The sequence below is a fragment of the Epinephelus moara genome, chromosome 12 (assembly GCF_006386435.1).
Source record: "Epinephelus moara isolate mb chromosome 12, YSFRI_EMoa_1.0, whole genome shotgun sequence".
NCBI classification, from domain to species: Eukaryota; Metazoa; Chordata; class Actinopteri; order Perciformes; family Serranidae; genus Epinephelus; species Epinephelus moara.
The window spans coordinates 31964406-31972424 of NC_065517.1; the positions used below are offsets into that span (position 1 = coordinate 31964406).

Sequence of the window (8019 nt, forward strand, 5' to 3'; positions counted from 1 at the left end):
CACACACACACACACACACACACACACACACACACACACACACACACAGTATGCTTTCCACTGGTGAATCAATCTCTGATATGCATGATGACGGATGGATTTTCTCTTTACTCCTACAGGGTTGTAAAATAAGGATTAATGTGCTTCTTAGTTTCATATGAAAACACTTCTGAGCTTGAAGAATCACACTGTGTGTTTATACAGTACAGAAATAACAACTCCTTTAAAGATTGTGAAAGGTAAATTAATTTAGGGGATTATCATTGTATGTCTTAAAGCCTCTTTATCAAAATACAGAAAAAAAAAAAAAAAAAAAAATACTTTTGTGGTGGCATCAACCTTACAATCATTAATTTCTCCCCCTTTGATGCTTTCAACTTCCTAAAACATCCTGAACAAACTGATGTTGAATCAACACAGTTTAGCTAACGGACCAGACAGGCTGCTAGCTTGCGCGCTGGGTTCTGGGTTCCTGCTAAATCACAGATTAGACGGTTTATGACATTCTTCGGGGTGTTTGGCCCCGGTGAAGGGGGCCCCCGCAATTTACAGGGATTACATGGTGTGCTTTATATTTAGGTATGCACAGAAGGAGCATGAGTCAGGGCGAGCACAGCAGAGCATTAGCGCTGTGCGAAGCTAATCAAGCCCGAAGCAGCAAGCAATGGGGATAAGACGGAGCGAGTTTCAAAACAAACATGGCCAAAGATCCAAACCCCCCCCCAGGCTTAATCTACATTCATAAGGGTTAGATTAGGTCCAGGGGCCTGTAGAGATCAGCTACTGCTGCAGTATCAATGAACAAATCACTAATCCAAAGCTCTCATAGCTACAACTGCTCTTTTCTATTCTGCTCTCTGATCAACTAAAGGACAGGCAGGTGGGACCAAGTCATTGTTTTGCAAGACACAAGTAAAGGCCTTTGCACACTGAGTCAGTTTTTCGAAAGCATTTTTTTAAACTATCATCCCAAAAAAATGGTTACACACAGAAACCTTGCACACGTTTTATTATTCTATACGTTGTGACAAAATGGAAAGACGTGTCCTCCTTTGCTCCGCAGCTGTATGAAATGGCAGAGCTGTCCTCCCTCTCTGTCTCTTCATCATCATCCACCTGAATATTACTATCTGACCTGTTGAACGTGAGCTGTCTGAGTTATGAAATGATTCTCTGCGACTTGTTCCTCTGCCTTGGTGCAGCTGTGTCTCGCCGCCACATTTTCTTCACTGACTGTTGGTCAAACATCTTTAAAGGCTCTGACGGATGTGAAAAATGCAGAAAATCAAACCTGTTCGGAAAACTTTAGTTGCTCGGTGTACAAACATGATTGACACAACATGAAGTCGTATTTATTTTTACACATGCGACAATGTTGGACAAAAAACGGGCTCAGTGTGCAAAGTCCCAAGTCAAGACTGACAACTCAAGAGTCAAGTTTCAAGTCCTTAACTAGTCACAGTGAGCTTTTCACCAGATGTAATGTCATTTTAACAACAGAATAAAAATAAATAATAATCTACAAAAACCACAAATGCTTTTTAAAGTTTTAACTTACTTGTTAAAAAAATTCTCTGGTTATAATAATAATAATAATAATAATAATAATAATAATACATTTTATTTATAGGCGCCTTTCACGACATTCATGGTCACCTAACAGGCAGAGATAGAGAAAATAACAAAAAGTCAATGAGTTAAGGAATAAAGTAACATAAAATAAACAGAGGGATGGGAGTCATACAGAATAGAGAACGAGATGAGTTTTGAGGCGGGATTTGAAAGTGGAGAGAGTTGATGTCACGAAGGTCCGATGGAAGGGAGTTCGAGAGGCGAGGGGCAGAGCGACTGAAGGCTCTAAACCCCATGGTGGTCAGGCGGGCTGGCAGGACAGTGAGGTGGATGGAAGAGGAAGACCTGAGAGTGCAGGTAGGGGTGTGGATGTGCAAGAGTTCAGAGAGGTACAGAGGAGTTTGGTTGTGGATGGCCTTAAAGGCGAGGAGTAAGATCTTAAAGTCAGTGTGGTGTTTAACTGGGAGCCAGTGAAGCTGCTGAAGGACAGGAGGGATGTGATTGATGGAGGGGGTTCCCGGCGATGATGCGGGACCAGTTGAAGTTTGTGGATGGACTTGAGAGGTAGACCAAAAAGGAGCGAGTTACAGTAATCAATACGGGATGTAACCAGGGTGTGAACAAGAATGGTGGTACTGTGCGGTGTGAAGGACAGGCGAAGGTGGTTAATATTGAGTAGTAGTGACATTATTGATGTGAGCTTGGAATGATAGAGTGCTGTCAAGAATGGGAAGGAGGGGGAAACTGAGGAGTTATCAATGTCAAGTGTGAAACTGTCAATTTTTGCCAAGGTGGATTTGCTGCCAATGAGAAAAAAGTTGTTGCATCTCCATCTGTAACTTTTGACCTGCACGTTATACTGCAGTTGTTTTTTCTTGTTGACCAACGTGTAGTTTTTGTGCCAAACTACATTAACCTTGGTATTTTTTCCAATTTGCACTCAGCGTTTGTTCTTCGTGGTTCTCTCGTGCTGCCTGATTAGATGCTGTTGGATTGGTTCAAACTAGGGGATTCGGAGAATTAAGTGTCAACTGCACTTCCTGTTCCCTCATCTCAAAGGCAATTGGCTTTTTGAATGGGTTTATGTTTAGATGCCTGAAATAAGGACTGTGGTCAACACAAGCTAAATAGAATGTCACGTTTTGTTTTAGCTGATACCCCATTCATACATTTTGAAGCGTCTTAAGACGTCTTAAAACAGACAGTTGCTAACAAGTGGCTAAATGAGACTACAGAGTGCCATCACGTCAAACCGCGTTGAACACGGCTTTATAGCCTTGTTGTGGTGGCAACCTTGAAGTCACACAACCTTGGTGTAGTTTGTTTATAACTTTCAACAGCATTTATGCTTCAAAAATCAAGTGGTGTTCATTTGTTACCTGTCTGAACAAAACATGTATCATATACGTTTGTTTGCCACAGAGCTTATTTTCGGCAGTAATCCAAAATTTAATGGCTCAATTCCATTGGCTTTTTGTCGAGGGAACCCTGCCGATGTTAATGTCTGTGGTGAACCACAAATAAATGTCATCCCTGCAGCACTCTATAGCGTTAATGTTAGTTGATTCAGGAAATGAAGGAACATGAATTGATATGTGTTACACTTTTTAAAGAACATACTTCATAATCTTTGTGCTTGGGTGAAGGTATAGAGTATTTTCAAGTCAAAAGGCTCAAGTGAAATCACAAGTCATTGGTGTTGAATCCAAGTCGACTAGCAAGTCTTCTTTGAGTCTGTCAAATCTAAAGTCATCAAATTTGACTCAAGTCCAAGTCATGTGACTTGAGTCCACATGTCTGGGGACAGGTGACAAGATAATCCAGTAAAATGTCTTCAGGTTACAGGAGGTCACAGGTACCAGGTCTGTTGTTAAATACATGCACAAAAAGTGAGAATTTCTTTGCCAAGAGAACTGTGAGGTGACAGGCAGTACAACCTATTTGTCAAATTGGAAGCATTTTCCAGGGACCTTTGCTCCAGGTAATCTCTACGTGTTCCTAAAAGGGCTCTGAGGTTCTTGGGAAAGTTCACATTGTGGAAAATGGCCAGCAGAGGTGTTAGCCTAATGCTGCAGAAATCAAACCAGAACCTTCACTTGATTCACTCTAACGAGGTGTAGTGCACTCTTCATTGATACAAGTAAATATTACCTCATTCAGTGTGCACTGAGTTAGTCTGGCTGAACGTTCACCTTCAAAATGACTCATAAAATCAAGAGACATGGTGAAATCAATCTTTCAATCTGGCATTACTCACCGATGTTATCCAAGAATCGTTTTAATCACTTTATCCTCCAGTGTGATGATTGCAATGTACATGGCACAATGCACTCTAATAGAAATGTGCACTTGCATGTATCTGATTGTCAAACAGTGTGTTTCATTGCATTGCAGCATAACTTGAACCGGGTTCAACTTCTTTGCTGGAGCCCTTTGTTTCAGCATCTCTGCAATGGTTGCACTGGGTTGCATTCATTGCGACAGTGCAAATGTCAGTTATGTAATGTTATGTAAGTCCAATTTTACCCTAAGACTGATGAGCATTCAATGTGGACAGAATTGTGTGTTTTTATGCAATAGCTAGAGACGGTCCTAAAGACGGTCCTGGCAAAGACCCTCTTACTGTTGGCAAACAGTATGTTTTTGGCGGGCAAGGCTTAGCTGGAGGCAAAACAGTTCTCCACAGACATTAATCAGCGCTAGCTAGCAAGTTCTTTTGGCTTGCTTAAGAAAACAGAGGAAGATGATACAAGTGGTGCATTCAGAAATAATCACTCAGATTGCTGGAGTGACCCTGGCACAAACTGCACCATTCGTAAATTCGGAGCACCGTTGGAATGTACCTGCATTCATCCCTACAACAGGAAATACTTTTTCCCTAACCTGACATGAAGTGTGTGCTGCACATGTGAGCACTTTTGATGATCTCCTCCGTCCAGTCCTTTCGTCTTATCACATTTAACCATAGCTATCTTTGTTTTGTTGACAGCACTGGCTGGTATGTGATAAAATTTAAGTTTTGAGCCATGACTCCTTCTATTCTGGCTCCCAGTAACACAACAAGACGACATTATAAGACTCCTATGTAGCCTACAGCCCTGTGGTGGTGAGGCATGTTTTGCCTCCAGCTAATAAAATGACGTCATCGTGTCGTTGGCACTAAAAGGGTCTATACTATGCAGGAAGCGTTGGCTGCTGTTTGTTAACAGTATTGCCAGTGAAAGTAAAGGTGAAAGCCAACCCCAGATTCACTCTTGATCTGGAACGAGCTTTGTCTACTTCGTTAGATTTGCCTCAAGATATTGGCAGGTTTTTGGCTCTTTGTCTGCGATTTTTGTAGCTTCCTCTTGAATGCGTGCTGCTCACGGTCTGGCACCTGGTCACTAACTTTGGAGATACAAAAAGTCCCGAACACAGCAAACTATAAATAAGAAGATAAATACACCGCCACAAACTTCTAGTGCGCCACAAGTGATTAATTCTGTACAAGTCTATACATTGTTTTTAGAAAACAATAACTGCATAGTATACCTTGAACTACACTAAGCCATTACTTTAGTCCAGCCATCTCTCACGTTAGCATAACTGCTCTCAAATTGATCTTAAAGCTTATATTTAGAAATGACATTTTTGCGATTACAAGCCTCTCAACAGGGAGCCAATCACAAGTGCTTCAGCCAATAACAGTGCTGGAAAATACTTTGTTTAAATCTCATGAAGAAATTTTTTTTTCCATCCATCTTTTCTTTGTTAACCATTATCCAAACCTACCAAACCAAACTACCTCTGCCTTTTGCCTTTATAGATTTCTTTGCTGTTGTTACGTAATGTTATTTCCACCTTATTGGTGATCCAGCCCAGGCAACAGAAGAAATGTTGACATTGCACGTTTCTGCAAACCACGGCTACATTACTGTATGTTTCATATCAACATTTCTAAAGTGACGTAGTTCTGATTACATGTACATGAGCTGGCTTTGTCATTGGGAGATGGAGGGGGTGGTGGATGGTGTGCCAACATGGCAATACCACTGTTCGAAACCAACAAGCAACAAAGTTTGTTTTTAGCAAGACATCGCTGTGTTTTCAGCAGCGATTGTGCCACCAAAACTGGTCATTTTAAGTCAAAACCAAGTGGGTTTTGTGCCTTAACATAACCACAAGCTAACCACATCACTGTTGAAATGTAAAGAGTCATAAAGTTTAAACATATCTGCTACTTAATGTACAAATGTTCTATATCTGTGGTTTGCAGCAATGTAAAAAGGCAACATTCAATATTAAAGACTGGGCTGAGTGACCACGACTGTTCTCAGAAAACGTTGCCGTTTCTACAGTTAGATTTGACAGATGAAATTACTGCACACTGCTTCAAAGTGCCATTTTATTCGTAAGGCTTAATATCTGTCTGTCTGTCATGAAAAGCGTGCAGGAATTTCTTATTTCTCTGTTCTACTTTCATTCAGATTACATTCTGCAGGGATTCTTACTTAGACGTGTGAGTATCAACTTGCCGCACAAAAAACATGGAAAACTCATGTTGCCTAATTAAACACAGCATTCACAACACAGCAACCTTTTCCTTATTTTATATAAAAACAATATAATTTGAAAATAAATATGCTTTACTGTTTTACATAGACACAGAAAACATGTTAATAGTGAAGGAGAGACAAAGAGAACTAATAATGAGGGCTCTAAGACTGATGGCAGAGACGATGCATATTGTTATCCAGATTTAAAACGGTGGTGGTGGTGGTGGTGGTGTTGTGGCGTACGCTGCGGTGGTGGTGGTGGTGGTGGTGTTGTGGCGTACGCTGAGCTGCTAGCAGTAGTTTATTTGTATTTACATCTTGCAGGACGGACAAAACACAGGCCCGCTACTTACTTTAAATACTTAAATACAACTCACTAACACCTACTCACAGATGTGCACATCGGAAAATGCACGTGAACACACACTCATACACACGTACACAAACACACAGATACACGTATGTTAAAATCCTACACGGCACCCACACCCTTAGACAAGAGGGGCTAAAAAATCCAACATGGTCTCACAGAAATACAAGAAATGACTTCTTAACACAGCATTACGTGCTGGTGGCACAAATTGTGTTGAAATGACATGCTGGCATGATGGAAACAGTGCCAATGGAAAGTCAGTTCAGATCCTTGGTCATGGTGGACACACAAATTTCCTGGTTCAACCACATCACGCACTGGCTGGTTGTTAATGTTACTGCCGCAGATAGTACAAAGAGTGAGAAAGTCTGCTTAGAGAAGTGGTAACGTTGGTGGATGCGTTGAATGAAAAACCGAACATTCACTTTATGTTTTACTTACTCACGCTGTTCATGTAGTTACATCATGAAACGTCATGTAACTATCAAACCAAGCAGTTTTGGTGCCTTAACACAATTGTGCCGCCATATACCGCAAAAAAAACAAAACAAAAAACATAGTACTTTTAACCGAAAATGCGATCTTGTTTGTAAAGTTATCCAAGTATTTTGGTGGGTAAACCCAATCATGCTGCTCCATACGTGACAAACACAGTAAATGTACCCGAAAACACAATCTTGTTCTAAACCTCACCAAACATGAACCTAACAAACGTAGTTATTTTAGCTGAAAACACAATTTTCACTTAGCAGATTTGCTGCCTCATCTCAACCGTGCCGTCCAATACATAAAAACGTAGTTATTTTAAACTCGTTTTCCTAGACCTAACCAACCAATTTTGTGCTTAAACCCAATCCTGTTGTTCTGTATGTAACAAACGTAGTTATTTTAACCGAAAACCCAATCTTTTTCTAAACCTAAACAAGCCAGTTTGGTGTCTAATCCCAACTGTACCGTCGCATACGTAACAAACCTAGTAATTTAAACTGAAAACATCATTTTTTTCTAAAACTTACCAAACAATTTTGTGCCTATACCCAATTGTGTTCCCCTGTATGTAACAAACGTAGTTATTTTAACCAAAAATGCAATCTTTTTCTTACCTAACCAAGAAGTTTTGGTGTCTAAATCCAGCCGTGCTGCCACAACGTAATTTCAACACGATACCATGTAATGTGGCGTTCAGAGGCCATGGTCATTTCACGTATTTCTGCGAGATCCTGTTGAAAAATCATCATGAGATGTCATCAGTACACAAGTACAAATGATCCATTTAAGGGAATGTTAACAAATCATTTTTGATTTTTTTTTTTTTTTTCGTGTTTCGTAGAAAAGCACAGAGAGTCTCCATGCTGAGATTAGCCATCAGTGAGTTTACACATGGGGGGAGATAGGACAGCCACAGGTACATAACACTGCATACATAAATAGACCAAATTAAATATGGGTAGAAGACTGAATACTGAAAAATACTCTATAACATTATAAATTATCTAGAATGGACTATGGCATAAAGGGATATTAAGTATGTACAAGTTC

General features: G+C 40.3%; 1 long non-coding RNA gene across 1 annotated transcript; it reads left to right on the forward strand.

Annotated features, from left to right (window-relative positions):
- The first annotated feature begins 1586 nt into the window (after positions 1–1586).
- LOC126398474 (uncharacterized) lies at positions 1587–7814 on the forward strand. Its single transcript, XR_007570778.1, has 2 exons — positions 1587–6356; positions 6395–7814. It is a non-coding gene; the product is annotated as an uncharacterized LOC126398474 (long non-coding RNA).
- The last annotated feature ends 205 nt before the right edge of the window (positions 7815–8019 follow it).